Here is an 8460-nt window from a genome sequence, read left to right as displayed (position 1 = left end):
TATATATATATATATATAATCCCCTTGGCAAACTAATCAATTTGGAGATTTATAATTGAAAAAAATATGGACTTGAAAGAAAATACACAAAAAAAGAGGTTCCCTAGATTTTGTATGAGAACAAAATTAATTTGGCTTTTTTACAACGGAGCATATTCTTTAAAAGATTCTTTTAAATATCTTTAGGTTTTTTTTATCATTGATAATATAATTATAACTTAAATAAGTTTAAAATTAAATAAATAAATAAAAAGATATCCTATCCTAAGTTCTAACAACTAAGCTTTAATATTTATTACCCCCCCCCATTTTCCCAAAAGCAGGTGCATCATCTCTTGTTGCTAAGGAAGTGATGGGAGCACTTAAGAGCTTTGACATAAATTTTATCTTGGGAGCTGCCCATAGATTTCCTTGTGTATCCTTTTTGGTGGGGTGGGTACGTTGATTTAGAAGTGGTTAATTGCAAGTTTTGTTTTTTTTTATCCTTTGTATCATGTCATTGGGCAGCGAAGTTCTTAGCATGGGACAGCGTGATGTTTCCCTGGGTTCCATCTTGCTCACATGGAAAGTGGTGTCTTGGGCTATGAATTTCCCAACTTTGGATAGCGTGAGCAACCCATGCGTTGGGTTTGGAGAGAGATCAACTTGCATTAAAGATAGTACAGCTATGCTTTGCTAGGGTGGGAATGCACATGTGGAGATTGCTCCACACTTAATGGTTGTAAAAATCTGACATTCCTCTCATGTCAGAAAGACCTTTAGTCAACACTCACGCCTCCATATTTGAAAAGAGGAGTGGGAAATAATTGTAATTTTTAAAATGTAATAAAGCATGCTTGGCTCTTGAATTGGTTTAGGGTTGGATGTGATGTGGGTGGAGGAGGATAGTATTTAGGCATGTAGGAAGGTGTTAGTTTAAGGGAGTGTTAGAGTATATGTTATGTTAAGATTTCTTTTATTGTTTGTTAAAAAATTTAATTAGTTAGTTTAAAATGTTATTTATTCTGTTAGTATAGTATTGTTAGAAAGATTAGTTTATATTAGTAGTTAGTTTAACTTATTTAAGTTTGTAAGTTAGTATGTATTAGAGTTTATCATACTTAAGTTAGTATTTATGTGTAAGTTAGTATTGTTAAGTAATGTGATGAATATTTAGTTTCAATTCTAAATTAGTTTAAGTATTAAATAGTATTAGTGGTATTAAAAGAATGTTAGGATTTTAGTCTCTTGACTCATTTATGTTGAATGAATAACTAAATGAAATTATACGTTTTTATTTATTTATCATTTAAGTTAGTAAAATTTAGTTAATTACAATGCGATTATTAGTAAGTGATATTAATTAAATTAATATGGATCAAGTATTTAATTATTATGATTAGAATAGTTCAGTTAGAATGATTTAGTGTTAAATTTAATTAGTTCGATTAGGAAGTTAAAATTAGTTAAAAGTTCTTGTTAGAATATTTGTGTTATTTTAAAGTTTTCGTTTTAAAGTTAGTTATAAATTAAGTTAGTTTAGTATTAAATTAATATTAAATGTATTATTGATTTATATTTAGTTAGTGGGTATTAGATTTAGTTAGTTTTTATTTAATTAAATTTATAATTTAATAAGATTTAATTGATATCTTTTAGAGTAGTATTAGTTAGCAAGTATTTTATTAAAGTTGTTTTAAATTTAAATTTTTGTTTTGTAAAGTTAGTTTATGTTTTAGTTAGTGTTCTAAATATTTAATTAAATGTAATTTTGTTAGCTTTAATCGAGAATTGGTTAGTAATTCTTAAAATTAGATCATAATTAAAGCAATTTAGATTAAGTATAATTATGTAGTAATGTAACAAATGTCGAGATCAGCTTAATAACGAGAGTTCAAAATTTAACGATGTATCCCTCCACAAGAATTATAACCTTAAGATGAAATGTAGAGAACCTTTAACTGTGTATTTAACCAGATCAACTTAGAGCATTTTTAATTATTAATTTAAAAAAAAAAAAAAAGATTTGTGTGTTTTTGCCCTCATAGTTTGGGCATGACAATAATCAAGAGAATATTGCATATGAATCAGTACTCAAGGTACATTGATACTAATTTGGTATGTGTTGTCTTTGGCATGTGTTGTCAAAGAGGGAGAAGTTTATTGTCATATATTTTTGAAATTTGTTTTTGTCATTCGAAGAGGGAGAAGTTATGCAATTCCTTCACAGAAGGAGATTACTGCATGAAGGAGAAGTTTTCAGTGTAAAATCTAAGAGGGAGAAACTTTCTGTCAGAGAAAGTCTTGTTCTCAAATTTCATTGTGCTATGATATGTTGTGTTGCCATCAATGCCAAAGAGGCAGATTATTGGATACAATTTTTAATTGTATGTTATCTTTGATGTTACACAAATGTCATATCAGTTGATAGTTAGTGTTTACTGAGCTCAGTTGGTCAGCAAGAGAGTTTTTCTTGTCTACCAAGTGTTTCTGAGTTTATTCTACGAAGACAGTGTCTACTAAGCTAACTCGAGCATTGAGGGAAATTTTGGCAAAAAGGAGTGTTAACCAAGCTCACTTGGTTAACGAAGAAAAAGTTGGATAGAGTTAGTTCTAACCGAGTTCACTCGGTTACCAAAGGATTTTTGCAAGTTTGCAATGTTAATCAAGCCTCTGTTGGTTAACACAGGGAATTGTCTCAGAACCAGTGTTTACCGAGCAGGGTCAGCTAATGAAGGATTTTGTTGTCTTGGCATATGAAGCTTAATTATTTTAAGTGTTTTTTCTAGTCGACTATGGTAATGAATATTGGTCACTCTAATTTGTATTGAGCCGACTTGATAATCTGAATGATATAAATAATGTTCAAGTTGTGATTTTCAAGTGTGTATGCAAGTGTGTTGATTGAATTGAAAGGAAAAAGAGTGGAAGCAAACTTGAAGGATAAGCAGATATCCATGTGGAGCAAAAAATTAATATTCGATCAGGAAGGATCAAGTTTAAGTAGAACAGAGATCTGGATTCAACAATTCAGTTGCATCATAATCAGGTCATTTCATTGTTACTCTCTAACCATTGTAGCAGTGATCTGAAATCTCTTAACAGATTTGGTTTAACAGCTAGTTGTAGATCCTCTAACAAGGTGGCAATTCTATTGAATTGTTTTAAGACCTCTCATAAGGTCACTCCTAACAGGATGATTAAATCATCTAACAAAGTCACACCCAACAGTGTGTTTTGTAACCTTTAACTAAGTTGGCTCCTAATAGGGCTCACTTCAGAAGAGTGAAAAACAGTAACTAGTTACATTGGTGGTTTTTCCCATATTGGGTTTCCGTGTTAAATTCTAGTGTCTCTTGTGTTCATGTTGTTTCTCTTATGTTTGCAAGATAATTACTGACAGTATTATATCTGCTAAAGTAACACACACTCCACAATTACCGAGTTACAACAATTTCTGTTTGTTTACCGAGCTTCAACAGTAATCAGTTTTATCAGTCTAATTTTTATTGTTGACATCCAAGGGATCTGGGAAATATTTTAGTGGTAACTGATTCAACCCGCCTCCCCCCCCCCAACTCAGTTACTCCTATATTTCCAACAAATAAGAACCTAAGAGAACCTAATTATCTAATTATATTTAACTTGTATGATGTGTCAACTTGATTAAATTAACATGTTATACAAATTAAATTGTCATTATTAACTATAATCATTGTTCAAAATAATTATTTTTAAAAAAAACGTATTTTCTTACTTTGTAGAGTTATCCTCTTAAATTGGTTAATAAAGATATTACAATCTTGCGCACAATCACAAAAACATAACTCTTATAATTATTGAAATCTCTAGCAATTATCAAAATATGAAAAATATAAATAACTTATCTACCATACATATATACATTTATAATTTAAACAACTAAAAAACAAGTTATATATATGCTATCTAATAATTTAATTAAATACTTAAATTAAAAATATATATCTTATATATACATTTATAATTTAAACAACTAAAATCAAGTTATATATGCGTTATGTAATCATTTAAATAAATACTTAAATAAAAAAACATGTATCTTATAGTGGTTGACAATAATATTGATATGTTATATATATATAAATTAAAACAGCAAAGTATACATATAAAATTTACCAGATGAATTAAAAAATAAAAAATTGCAAATATACATGTACACTTTTTGACCAGAATATTGATAACCTGTCCACCTATGTACCAGAGTATTGATAACTTGTCTACCTATATATTCATTGAACAATCCGGAACAACTTACACATTAAATAGCTCTTTGACTTGTTCCTCTTTCGCCAGAACATCGCAAAATAAATCAATAAAAAAGCAAAAAAAGTCATCGTTCGTCGTCATCATACTTCCGTACACAACCACAGCCCCTCAATTTCTCTCATTTCACTCTTTTTTTAATGCATTATAATCGACATATTCTTTTACAAGCAATTGCCCAAAACATAGGACCTCTTTAGATTACATACACCTGTCGGTAAGCTTAATAACAACGATGAAAGGGTACATCTCGGTAGAAAAAAACTATAGGTAAAATCAGAAATTTTAATGGAGTTTATCAACCAAATTGTCTAATTGACATGTATGACATGTATTTAATGGTGACCGTTAGATCAATCTTTAGCCCACATTTAAAGAAATGTACTAGTAAATTGAGATATGACCTAGTTATTAATTGGACCTAGTTATTAATTGGATAAGTTTATGAGTAGTACCAAACTTTTTATATTGAAGAATGCATAGAAAGAAGAAAAGGAAAGATTTTAATGAGGTCTATCAGATAGAATACTTCGAAGGATGACAATCTTAATGATACTGACAACCATAAATAATTAAAAAGGGTGACTAAAAGAGAGTTCAAGAATTCAATAAGAAAATGAAACTAGAGATTAGGGGAAGAGATCTAGTAGTCATTCACGTAAGGTTAGGTGTCTCTGCAATTATGGAGCTCTCTTTAGAGGCCCTGGGGTGTGAAGTGGTTGAAAAGTGTCATTTCAAAACATTCCCTTGATGCCTCTTATGTTCACCCCCAATAGTCCGTCGCTAGGAGAAAAAAATTAATTTTGGCACAAATGGACCATTCAGCAACCAAGAAAGTTAAAAATGATAAACTATTAGTAAATGTGTGATCGGTTATTAGTACGTGTTATCATTTTTGGAAACTTATTGAAACCAATAATTTAAAGTATCTATAACGATATCAGGCTGCTCGATCTTTTCCCATAGTACCAAACCTTTATCTCAAAAAATGTATAGAAAGAAGAAAAGAAAAGAATTTAATGAGGTATATGAGATCAAACAGTTTAAGGGATGGAGATCTTAATGCTGTTGACAAACAATAAACAATCTAAAGATTAGAGTTCAAGAATTCAACTAAACAAGGAAATGAAACAAAAGAGTACAAAGACTAATGAAGACTTGAAATGAAAGATTTTAATATATCCACAAGACCATAGGAATCGGAGCGAAATAATAAAAAACGCAGAGCACAAAGTTCAGAGCTCAGTAATGACTGATTAAGCAGCAACAAAGGTAAACGCGGGGAATTCATCAATAGTTTATTTCGAATTAAAAGAAGGAGCAGAGAACAAATTTCAGAGCGCAGTAATGACAAATTAAGACGGGGAATTCATCATTTGAACATTGAAACCTTGAAACCAAAGATCACAATATATATTGAGGACATCGAAATGAAAACAGTGTTATGAAAGAGGTTTTAATGATGTTCACAACAAGATCAAACAAACAGGAAAAGAAGAGTGAAGTCAAAGGCACAGAGCACAGAGCCCAGAGCGCATTAATGGCTGACTGATCATCATCAGCGGCAGCAGCAAAGGCGTGGAATCCAGGGATCCATATCCATCAATCAGGAATACATTGGGACCTTAACAGGATACCTGTCAATACAATCAAACCATGGATTCTTCGCCGATTTAGCAGGAACCTGTCTGAGAGCCTTCCAAACCGCGCTGTTACACTTAAAACCAGACCCAAAAGCAATCTGCCATAGCCGATCTCCTTTCCTCACCCTTCCCTTGGCCTCAGTATAAGCAAGCTCATACCACAAAGAACTACTGGAGGTATTCCCCCACCGATGAAGAGTCATCCTCGAAGGCTCCATATGCCAGGTGGAAAGCTCCAAATTCTTCTGCAACTCATCAAGAACAGCCCGCCCGCCAGCATGAATACAAAAATGCTCAAATGCGAGCTTGAAATCGGGTATGTAAGGCTTAACCTTCTTCATTTGGAAAACCTTCCTTGCAATCAATGTCCCCAGAAATAGAAGCTGCTCGGAGAGGGGCAAAACCAGGGGACCCAATGTAGTTATGTTGGTTTTCAATGCATCCCCTGCGACCGCCATTAATTCTCTCGCCAGAGAAACTCCAACGCTCCCCGTCTCATCTTCACGCTGGAAAACACAATTGTAACTCTTGTCGTCGGCCCCTTTGTGTGTTCGAACCGTATGAACAAGTTCATACTTTGCGATTCTCCGATCCCGCCGTCTGTTGCTCAGAAGAATCGCGGCTCCGCCCATTCTGAAAATGCAATTGCAGAGCAGCATGGATTTGTCGTTGCCGAAGTACCAATTCAAGGTAATATTCTCCATTGAAACGACCACGGCGAGGGAATTGGGATTCGCTTGAAGAAGATCTTTGGCAAGAGCGATTGAAATCATTCCCGCGCTGCAGCCCATGCCCCCCAAATTGAAGCTTCTAATGTCCCCCCTCATCTTGTAGTGATTGACGATCATGGCGGACAGAGAAGGGGTCGGATTGAACAGGCTGCAATTCACGATCAGAATCCCGACGTCTTTGGGATTCACGCCCGTTTTCTCGAACAACTCATCCAGAGCACCAAACATCACCGCCTCCGCTTCGAGCCTCGCTTCCGCCATGCACAGATTGGGCGGTTTTGACAACACTCCGGCGGGAAGATATGTCTCGTCGCCCAATCCAGACCGCTCGGAAACCCGCTTCTGGAACTCGATTGTGCTCTCCGTGAACGCATTCGCGTGCTCCGTGCAGTCGAAAAACCGCTGCATTGTGCATTTCCGGGCATCTTCAGGCTTGTAGCATGCGAAATCACGGAGATAGATTGCTCTGGGACGGGTCATGAAGTAGACCGTGACGACGAACACGAACACCGCGGTACAGACCGTCACGGACAGGAAATTGTACTGCAGCTGCTCCCACACCCGCCATACGTCCTCCACGCCCAATCTCCCCATCTCCGCAGCGGCCAAGAGCAGAAGAGGCGTAGAAAGAACATACATGGCGTGCTTCATGAGCTGCTGGTAGCCCAACTTGACATATTTCAATTTCACAGACTGTAAGAAGTCCGGGAGCTTCTGAGTAATCTTTATCTGAATCGGGCTGATTCTCCCCACCTTCTCGGACTCTTTAATGGCGACTTCTGCCGTCAGGCGCTCCCGTTTCCCATCGCCCATTTCAATCCTCTCCTTGCTTTCCTCCATAGCAAAACACCCAAAAAAGAATCCCCTATTTTGCTCCAAAATCCCGTGTGTTTGCTCTGTTTTGCTATGTTTTGCTCTGTTCTGAGGTCAGATTCATGGAGCTTCTTTAATGGAGGCGATGGATTTATAGAAGTGGGTAGTTGGGATCTTAACTACTGAGTTACACTAACTCTAACTATAAACCGGGTCGAGCCCGAAATTCCGACTTGGACAAGAAACAACGCGATACGAATGGAAATCTCTGGCATTAATGTGAAATGAGGTTGCTGATCCGCTGTTATCTACTTGGCGTAGACGTAATCCGGGTGAAGGTTTTAAATGGAAATAAGCCATCTTGTTTTGCTTGTTGGACTCATCAAAGCAGGCCACCAACTTTTAAGCGAGGCCTGGGCGATGTCATTAAAGGGCAACGTTCGCCATATAAATGAGGTAGATATACAGTTGTTGAACTTAATTTTCCCTCAGCCGCCCTCCTCGTCAAACGCTAATAACCAGTGTGGAATGGGCTTTCACTCCCAGCGGACAAAACTTGCATGCATGAGCGAGCTCTCTCTACGTGACAGCACCTTTTTAACATCTCAACACTTCGCTTTTAATTTCCTTACAAGGCTCTAACAATACTACACTCACGTCACTCGGCTAATTGGACGGCTCCTCGGGATCAATTTGATCAACAAAGCAGAGCTGATGACTTCTTCCCTATGATATCTTAGGTCGTATGGATACAAGTTAATTTTGCTCTTGGATAGGAAGGAGCCCGAGTCAAGGATTAAGGGTACAATCTTGACTCCAATTTTGAAGGATGGAGAAGTAACATTTTGACCTTATATCATACATCAGCGTCGAGAATGGATAGCCGATGGCTTCTTTCTCCATAATATTTTATTTCATGTACAGGTTAATATTGTTGTTGGATAAGAGGGTAAGTGTCAAAGATTAAGGGTACAATCTTGGCCTCACTC

At 35.7% G+C, this 8460-nt stretch overlaps 1 pseudogene across 1 annotated transcript; it reads right to left on the bottom strand.

Annotated features, from left to right (window-relative positions):
• Positions 1-5675: 5675 nt before the first annotated feature.
• Positions 5676-7734, bottom strand: LOC149530645 (3-ketoacyl-CoA synthase 11 pseudogene; annotated as a pseudogene). The gene has a single exon (XR_016358573.1). The product of XR_016358573.1 is annotated as a 3-ketoacyl-CoA synthase 11 pseudogene (transcript).
• Between the last annotated feature and the right edge of the window lie 726 nt (positions 7735-8460).

This window comes from Cupressus sempervirens, chromosome 11 (genome assembly GCF_028749045.1).
Source record: "Cupressus sempervirens isolate cs-2001-9-10 chromosome 11, ASM2874904v1, whole genome shotgun sequence".
Taxonomy (NCBI): Eukaryota; Viridiplantae; Streptophyta; class Pinopsida; order Cupressales; family Cupressaceae; genus Cupressus; species Cupressus sempervirens.
This window is presented reverse-complemented; position numbering and strand designations above follow the sequence as displayed.